Source organism: Mycteria americana, chromosome 9, assembly GCF_035582795.1.
Source record: "Mycteria americana isolate JAX WOST 10 ecotype Jacksonville Zoo and Gardens chromosome 9, USCA_MyAme_1.0, whole genome shotgun sequence".
Taxonomy (NCBI): domain Eukaryota; kingdom Metazoa; phylum Chordata; class Aves; order Ciconiiformes; family Ciconiidae; genus Mycteria; species Mycteria americana.
This window is the reverse complement of record NC_134373.1, coordinates 41,394,219-41,403,522: the sequence shown is the minus strand read 5'-3', so window position 1 is coordinate 41,403,522 and position 9,304 is coordinate 41,394,219. Positions and strand designations below refer to the sequence as shown.

The 9,304-nt window shown below is 38.3% G+C and overlaps 1 long non-coding RNA gene across 1 annotated transcript in view; it reads left to right on the top strand.

The window, feature by feature from the left end:
* Window positions 1–804: 804 nt before the first annotated feature.
* Window positions 805–9,304, top strand: part of LOC142414722 (uncharacterized) — a 360,090-nt gene continuing 351,590 nt past the window's right edge. The window contains exon 1 of the long non-coding RNA XR_012777173.1: window positions 805–1,196. This is a non-coding gene — a long non-coding RNA (uncharacterized LOC142414722). The remainder of the gene's footprint in view (window positions 1,197–9,304) is intronic.

The following is a 9,304-nucleotide window of genomic DNA, read 5'->3' as shown; positions in this document are numbered from 1 at the left end:
GAAGAGCAGATAGTGGAGGAGTTATGGCTCTGGTTAGGCAGCAGCTCTCAGGCAGAGAGTCGGGTAGTTGTGAAACACTGCAGAACTGTTGATAGTGCGTAACCCAGGGCTGCAGTGCACACCAGAAGGGACAGGGCATAAGGACATTAGAGCATTGACTTCTTTGTAGGTCTGCCTGCGCATGTTGGACACCACAAACTTTTCGTATCTTACAGTATTATTTAATAGGCTGTTATAACTGTCATAAAATGCCCGTGCTGTGGTCTGAGTTAATAAAAAAGATTCTCTGGTTTTAGGGCTGTACAGCTCTTTTTTGAGGCCTTACATTGCTGTGCTATGTTTCCATACAAGTAGACTAAAATGATGACTTAGTTAACTACTTTTCTACTAGTAAAATTGTGTCCTTGCTGAGGTTTGTAGTCAAGTGGGCAAAAGGCTTGAAATAGTGAAGAGGCAGTGGTCTGGAAGTGGGGATGAGGTATGAAGGGCAGTAGGTAATGACTGTAAGGGTTACTTATAAAATGTTGGAAGCCACTGTGCAGCCTTGTTTTAGACGCTTGAGAAAAGTAGGGGGCACAGACTAATCTGTGTACTGCTGCTGAGAAAAACAAGAGTTACTAAAATATTATTCATGCTGAAGATGTGAATAGTTTGGCAGCCTGCAGCCATCTGGTTATAGTCAAAATGTCCACTACTGAGGCCTTTAGATTATACAATGACCAGAGATACTACAGTTCTTTCCATTCTTTCACCTCTTATGTACATTCCCATGAAGAAAATACTTTGAAAGAAATGCTGGGAATTCTGACATTTTGCCACATTGCACAACAATGATGATTAAAAAAAAAGAACAAAACCAAAAAAACTTTACCTTATTAAGATATAGTTTGAGGCCTTCTGATAATTTTGTGATTTAAAGGAGCCCAAGAGAGATTTAGATGTCCAAATCATATTGAATGTTCATAGAAAAAAGAGGCATAAGCACTCCCATTGTCTACTTTTGAAAATTACAGAAGGGGTTGGGCTGCCTTGTCTGGACATTTTAGTGTGACAGTGTGTCTTAGCCTGTCTCTTACCTTCACTGTTTAACTGCAGTTGTCGTGTTTTCTCATAACTTTGTATCTGAGATGAAGCCCAGAATATGGATCACCTACACATCTGAATTCAGGAAAAAAAAAAAGACGGTCCTACATAAGGTAAGTTCTTTATGAATAGAATCATTCTGTGGTAAAAGTACATTTATTGTATATTGCTCTAATGTTGAAAGCCAATTTAACAGAAAGTTTGCTTCAGTAAACCAATTCACTGATTAAAAATTGCATACTCTGCCAGTCACCTATATTACAGTGTATTTAATTCCTTTCTTGATTTCTCTAAACAAATGCAAAGTGACATCTTAAAGGAAGAGCAGCTATTACTAGCACTCAAGACTTAATGCATTGACCTGGTGTGCCCTCCGTGACCTTGGCAGTATAAGGCAGATTAGTTCAGTGTGTCTTTCTGTTCATGTTTATTTCATTGGAGGTATAGATGTTGTATTCACGCACCTTACAATCTGTGAAGTTAAAATTAAACAATTTGCCGTCATGTCTTGCAGTGAGAAACTGAAAATCACACTTCTGTGTCTGTGTACCAGACAATGTTTTGTCTTTGGTGAAAAAAATTTTAGTAAGAAAGAGGAAGGTGAGACTTCTGAAGAAAATGAGTAAATGTGGGGAACTAAGTTTATATCTTTTGAAACAACTCAATCCTAAGTATCAGAGGAATAATTAGAAAATAAGGTGGTGTTCCCATGACTTCGAAATCTCTGTACAAATATTTCTGAAACTCTGAACTCAAATGCTGCTGTACCATATAATGTTCTGATTGCAACAATCTCCTGTATGAGTCTCTTTCCAGTAATAAGTATAGTAAATTTCTTTTTAAGCCAGTGGGAGAAGTGAATTTATAGTTATTCCCTGCCAACTGCTTAAAAAGCTGCCAGCTAATCTGTTTCTCTGCTTTTTGTGTCAAAGTTGAAATCTATCTTGACTTCAGCTGAATTCTTTGTGTAAAAGCATGGTGATTGCTGGCGTTTTCCTGTTGTAAAAAAGCCCTCAACTGAAAACTTCTGAAGCCATTTTTTATAATCACACAATTTGTAGTGGAGCCTAAGAGCATCGAAAGAGTGAGAATAGGACAATTACTAAGAATTCATACTGACTGTTAGCTCACACTGTCAGGCACAACAATTACTGGGTTTTGTTGATTTCAATATAAAAATTTAATTTTTGTTTAATGGAATTTTACCCTATTCCCTTGGTGAACAAGGCCAGCCATTGTGACCTGTACTGTTATACTTGGTATATACATGGTGTATATACAATAGGTATTGCCCACCTGTGAATGGGTAGACAGAGGCAGAATATGAATTCAAACAGTGGAGCTCTGTCAGTGTTGTCTTTCCTTAACAGTGTGATGATCACTGCTTGCCAGAGGACTTCTTCCCTTCATCAGTGCTCTGTTTAGGCTCGTGGTCCTCCTCATTCACTTCATGTACAACTTTGCATGTATTTCTGCATGTTCTGGCCCACGTTCTTGAATTTTCTTCTGTCGTCACATTCTTATCATTGCTTTTTCTCATGAAGCATGCTTTCTGATATTGATCCAGCTATCTTGTGGGTCAAACAGCTTTCCTTTCTTCTTACTGCTTTTTAAGATAGAAAAGGTCAATTTGGGACAAATTCTGGATGCCGTTGGTGCTTGACAGATTCAGAACATACCTATTCTCTTCCCAGTTGTCCTAGACTTCCTTTATAATTTAAGAAAAGGCTCTCATAGGTTTTGGTAACAGAGGTTAGGTAACAGAGAGAAATATAAAGGTATTTTTCATAGTACCTATTGTAGTATTTAGAAATAATTATTTTAAATATGTAAATATAAGGAAAGCAAGAATGGTTAGAAGCCATGGCTTCATCTTTCATTCCAGTGAACAGCACTGGTCAGGAGTATTACAAGAAAGGGGAAAGCATTGTAACATAATAAATAATAGCATAGCATAATATTCCTTCAACCTCCATAAATCCATCTGTGTTTTTCATGTATGTTCTACACATCTGAACACCATCGCAATGAAAGGGCAGCTTGTACAGTTCCAGCCCTTGCAACTGATTGCTCCCCTGAGAGCACTCTCCAGTGTTGGTCTTGGCACAGGCTTATCCTAATGGGCATAATTTTCATCAGAATTTTTTGCAGGGTTAATGTTCAGAGCCTTTATTATTTGCTAATATTTTTCTCCTAAAAAATGTGTCTTTAAAAATTCAAGTGAAAGTATCCCAGTCAAACTAATGTTTCTCAAAGATCTGTTCAAACTTTCACCTCTACCTTTTTAAACAGTTTAAAAGAATACATGGTAAAGTCAATAGCAGGATCATAATGACTGCTTTAGTCTTTGCATTAGAAGTTCAAAATACAAAGTAATCTACACAGCATGTCTCAGCTGCAGGTGTATTTTCTTTTTGACTGTTACCTGCATACGTCAATGTGCCTACTTTTGAGAGTGATGTCGCTGTATTAATCACATGCTTACAGGTGTCCTGTGCTTGCATGAACTACTGTCTGTAGGTGACATAATTTGGAGTAATTGTTGAAAGGCTATTTTGAATCTGAGCTGCAGGAGGTGGTTCAGGAGGCAACATGTGATTTTGGTTTGCTCCATATCTTAAAAACAGAAGAGCAGTCTGGTTCTGAATTATGCAAAATCCTTTGGGGAAAGCTTACAAAGAACTATGCTCTGTTATTTCGCGCATGTATTAACATCCCTGATTTCTTCAAACCAAATACCAGCAGTCCTCTTCACACAGTGCTGAAATAAATATGCACATAGTTTCATGAGTTATTCAACAGAAAATGTTAGAATTGATAGCGCATGAAAAATGTGATTACCTGGTAAATTGTACCTGATTTGACTAATTTCAGTAACAAAACTTTATATTAAGAAATACTTTGATCATTGATTGCAGCGTCCAACAACAATGTATATGGAAAGAACCATTACTAAAACAATAACTGTTTAGAAACAATGGTGCTCAATATTTAGGAAATCCGTTCCTACCCGCAAATACATCCTGATCTAGACCCTTTTCTTTCAAACCTGTTGTTTTTGATATCATGGTTAGAAGGTCTTCCTTTTAGCCTTGGCTAAGGCATATTGTGCAACTTTCTCCTTCTAACAGTAAAGGAATTTAACCTTTCCCAGCCCTTTCTGGGCAGAGAGTTTGCACATCCCATCACGTACCTATCATTAATAATGCACATTTATTCCTTGGCTGACAATTTTTCATAGCAGTCAAATTCTGAGTAGTAGCAGACGGTTTCAAGGCAGCATTCCTTTTGTTAAAAGCCTCAATCATATCTGGTGTTATTAAGGATAATAATTACCTCTGGAGTGTTAGAATAGTGCGACTGCTTCAGAAATTTAAGGTGTGTTTTGCTACTGCATTTTTTATTTTATTTTCAGCTGTTTAGATTCAAGATGCAAGTGTGAAAGCAGGGATTAAAGCCATAGTGACCCAATTATAGTTATTGCAGCTGTTAAGCACCAGTAATTTAAAGACAGGCATTTAATATTTGGGAAAATGAGTGAAATCTTTTTGTTGACAATTCATCACTGCAATCTTCAATGGTTTTCATAAAAATCAACACTTGACAATTTTTAAAAAATGTTTGAGATTGTTTATTTTCTGATCAGACAGCCACTGCAGTTCTGTTTATTGTGGATGCCATATTCTTCATTAATTGTTAAAGAATATGTGGAATCATACTCATGTTTATCTTGACCATATGACCATATTACATGCAACAGACATCTCCTTCAACTTTTTAATTTAACTGCCCTCTGACTGCAAAGGTCTTGAATATAAGTGGATATTGTGCAATCATACTGTATGTGGATACAAACCAAAGTAATAAACGTTCCTGTTCATCTCAATGCAGTGTTAGCTTTGCAGACAGATTATGGCGATTTAAATGTCAACAGAGTTATTTTACTTCTGATCGTTTTAGTAAAAGCATCCAGTTAATGTGCTTATCCAGCATGGTTGGCTATTCCATTCATCTGAAGGGACATTCCAGAGGAATAAGGCTGCAAGTTTTAAACTGGGGATGGTTTCATCATCTGAGCAGCAGGTTGGATTTCCTAGACTAACATCTAGACTCGCTGGAACCACAGGTTCAAGTCCTGGCAGACAGCCCTGCCAAGTGTCACACTTGACACTCATTTGGTCCCCAGTGTGTTGCTCCATGACAGCTCTGCTGAAATCTCGCACATACAGCGAGAATAAGCAGTGCGTTTCATCCCCTGCCAGTGGGGTGGACATTGACGGCTACTGCGCAAGGCCCTGGCATTGCCCCTGCTCCTGTTTGCTCTTTGAACAGTGAGAGAGAGGAGAAGAGAAACTCTAGGCATATTAGGGTGTGGGAAATGTACGTCCAGGAACTGCTGAACTTCCCTCCCCTCCCACAAAATATGAAAAGTGTTGAGAGAAAATAGAGGTTTTGCTCCAGAACTGAATATCTTTGGGTTTGGAAGAAGAATGTGGAAGTTCAGGTGCTACCTGAACTCAGTCTAGTCATCAAGATGGCTGTTGACCTGTACTTTATTGTTTGGTGATCTCTTCCTAAATTATAGAGGTCATATATAGAGAGGTGAAACAAGCAAAAAAACCCCACTGTCCCAATTGAAAAACTGTTTGGAAATTGGAACAAAATGGGAATAAAGTTTGAACAATGCTAACACCTTTGCAGATGACCCTTGTGTGAGTAAACATTTTGACAGGGAAATTATCGTCTTTGATGAATAGAGCGAGATTCCTAGACTGCCCAAGTGACATTTCATAAACAGCTCATGTATTGATTTTCATCGCCTTTGCCTCATAGTTTTGAAAGAAAACATGAAGAACTGTGGAGGAGCTTAAGGACAGCATTGTCCTGCATACTGAAGTGAAAATGGGCAGTATTTACTGGCTAGCAAGGTGTAAATGCGTGCCTGCTTCTGTATCATTGCTCTTTAATTGAATGGTTCCATTCATTCGTAAGTTGATTGACATCCAGTAAGAATTTGACTATACTTATCAGTTCTGTGCTTGAGTGCTGAACAGACAGATTTCACATAAATATTTTAATGTATCAGGTATGTTAGTTTCAACGAGTATTTTGACAGACTAAAACAAGAAAATATTTTAACCCTGCCCCATCCCTGGTACTATTACTGCTAAAATACTGTTTAAGTAGGAACTGCAATGTAAGAGCACTTCAAATCATCAAGCATCATTCACTTAAAAATAAAGAAGACTGAAGTATAGCCGTCTTCAAGATCGGGGACAATTATTATTAAGCATATTGGATAACAGTGAGCGAAAAAAAGCCCCAGCCACCGAAGATTGCTTAATATTTCCACAGAGGAGATAGAATTTATTTTTTTTTAGCTTTTGTTTTTTTATTTATCACAGAGAAGGTCCCTAATCATACTGACTAGCACAGTGCTTTATGTATATACTGGAGATAGCTGAAGGGCTGAATGAACACTGGTGGGTCTGAAACTGTGGACCGAATAACAAGACTAGGTAACTTCATGCTATGTCTTCATATAGTTTGAAATAAGCAATGAGTAAAGGATTAAAAAAATGTGTGTGTGTGACAGCAGCAGCTTTTCAGAGGAGCGTAATTTTAGGAACTGTTGCTATTGTCCAGATGGTATTAATTTAGCTTTAAAGTGCTCTCCCAAGAGGTGTGGCTGTTCTCGAAACGGTTTGGGGAAAGTCCTACAGGTTTGCTCAGTCGAGCAATTCTGTTTCATTAGATTTCTGTTTGAATATTAGAAGGAAAATGACAGAACGCAGTTATGCTGTAGTTTGATTTGTAAGGAAAAGTTGTCAAAAGGGCTGGTATGATGTGAGGTCGTGACTCACTCCTGCAGCAGTCTGAGCACAGAGCCGACACAACATGGAAGCGAACCGCTGCATGCAGGGAGCGGCGCGTGCGCTGCACGGCACTTTGTGCAGGCCTGTGTGTGAATGCACCAGCTCGCAGCGGAGCCCTGCAGCAAACGAGATCGTGCAGTGCTGCGGCATCAGCCTCCAGCGTGCATCCGACCTCACCGCAGCTGTGAAGGCGAGTGCCTTACAGGGGCCGGTGTGGGAGGGAAATTAGCAGGGTATCCAGAGTTGGAATGCGTGCAAGGAGATCAAACAATAGCAAGTACACGTTTCTAGTTATATCGACAATAGAAGAAAAATGAGTCTGGAATAAAAGAATAATCTCATTATTGTAAGAGGTGTTTGGCAGCACAGTGTCAGTCATTCCCAGATGTTGTGCTATACAATAATGTTAGAAATTTAGCTGTGATATTTAGCTGTGAATTGTGCATATCGGAGTGATCCTCATACATGATCAAGCATAAGTTCTTGCGTGTCTTCTTACATTCTGAAAAGTTTGTTTTATTACTATAGATACATTTTTGAGAGAGTTTCATGCTTGGGGAAAAAAGTCATTTTTTAGAAAAAGCAATTTTACCTTTCTATTAATACAGTAATAATTCAGGCTTTTAGATTATTGCTCCTGCACTTCACTAAAATGAAAATTAAACAAACTTCATCCTAACTAGAATCAGTTGCCACAAAAGTAAAAACCTAAGGAGAAGAAAAAGCTATTAAGAGATTTAAGCACACAACGAACAAGACCTTTTAGAGGAGATTAAAGTATGTGACAAGCATTAGTATTTCAAGGTGCTGCGATCTACTCATGGATTGATGTGCCTCAGAATGAGATGAGGCACATTAAAAGCTGAAATCATTCAAGCTGGTGTGAGACTGAATATGAGCAATTACCAAATAGTTAGGCATTAAATAAAATGGATGATTTTGTGAACTTGCAGTACAGAAGTCTTCTTTGTGTGATCAAACACTCGGTCTTTGAACCTTTCCTTTGAAATACAAAGTTTATGAGACAACACTTATTGTGGAAACTGGGAAGTTTGAAAGGAACAGTTCCAATTTTAATGTTGCCGTCTAGCACTTTGTGTGGTGAGAAAGCATTACTCACTAAGAAAAAAACCATTAAAGTGTTTAACTTCAGCATTTCGGTAAGCATTAGCCATTTAAAACTCACAGCCATTAGCACTTGCAGGTTAGGAGTGCTGGTGTAAAAGATTGCCAGGTACCTCTGTCATGCTTGTGTAGTAGTGAAGACTTATATCCAGACTCCATTAGGAGGCTTTTTCTGCATTAGAGAGCCTTATTCCTTCTGAGTATTAAAGCAGAATCCTCTTAGGTCCCGTTCAAACAGTTTGTCTGGACTGTAAATCGGGCATAGTAGTTTTACAAAGGGTTTTAGCCTAAAGCATGTATGACTGTGATTAAACAGCAAACGCTGCTTTCCACTGGTATGGCTGTGGCCTTAATTGGGATCCAGTACTGGGGCAGCCACTCAAATGGGATGATAAAGTGTCCAATTAAGAAGAAAAATGATAATTGAAAAAGTATTTGTGACAAGTTGTAAATGAAGTATTAAGTAAGTGACAATGAGGGGAACAATTTTTCTTAGCCTTGTTTCTCTGTTTTCTTCCAATAATCAGAGAAAAAGCAGATCCTTATACGAGGTATGATTTTTCTTGTCAGTGGATTGATTTGCTTTCACTGAACTCAGCCAAAGTTTTGACACTGACCTAAGTAGAAGCAGGCTCAAAGACCGTAAAATCCTATAAACTCATTAAAAAGATACAAACGTGCATGTGTATTGAAATGTTAAAAAGGAGAATTTGTCTAATTAAAACTGCTTGAAGCTTCACTTACGAAATTAGAGTGAATGTTATTACCAAATTTGGTGGATAAAACACTTCTACAACCTTTAAAACCTCAAAACCAAATTCATCATTACTGGTTTTGGTTTCAAAATGAAAAGTATTTTCTGTAGTTTAAGTCTATGTTTCAAAAGCAAATAAGCTATGTAGTGAACTGGAGGATGGATGAAGCTTGTTTCCTACATCTTTCCCCTTATACTGTCTGTGTACCTTTCACTTTGGGCAACGTGGCAAAGCTCCTTGTCTTGGTCATAGTATTTGTGTGCTAGGTGGCTGCCTGGTGTGTTCACATTGCTGCTTCTCAGTACGAGCGGGGGCCTGAAATTTGCTGCCTGCCCTTTGCTTACTCATCCCAGCTTCCAATTTTTAAGCAAACTGTTACAAACCTCATCTATCTGAGGCCCTTTTCCCTCACTCAAATCTGGCAGAAATTTGGTCAGCAGCTGTGTAAGTATGTTCTTTACTCGT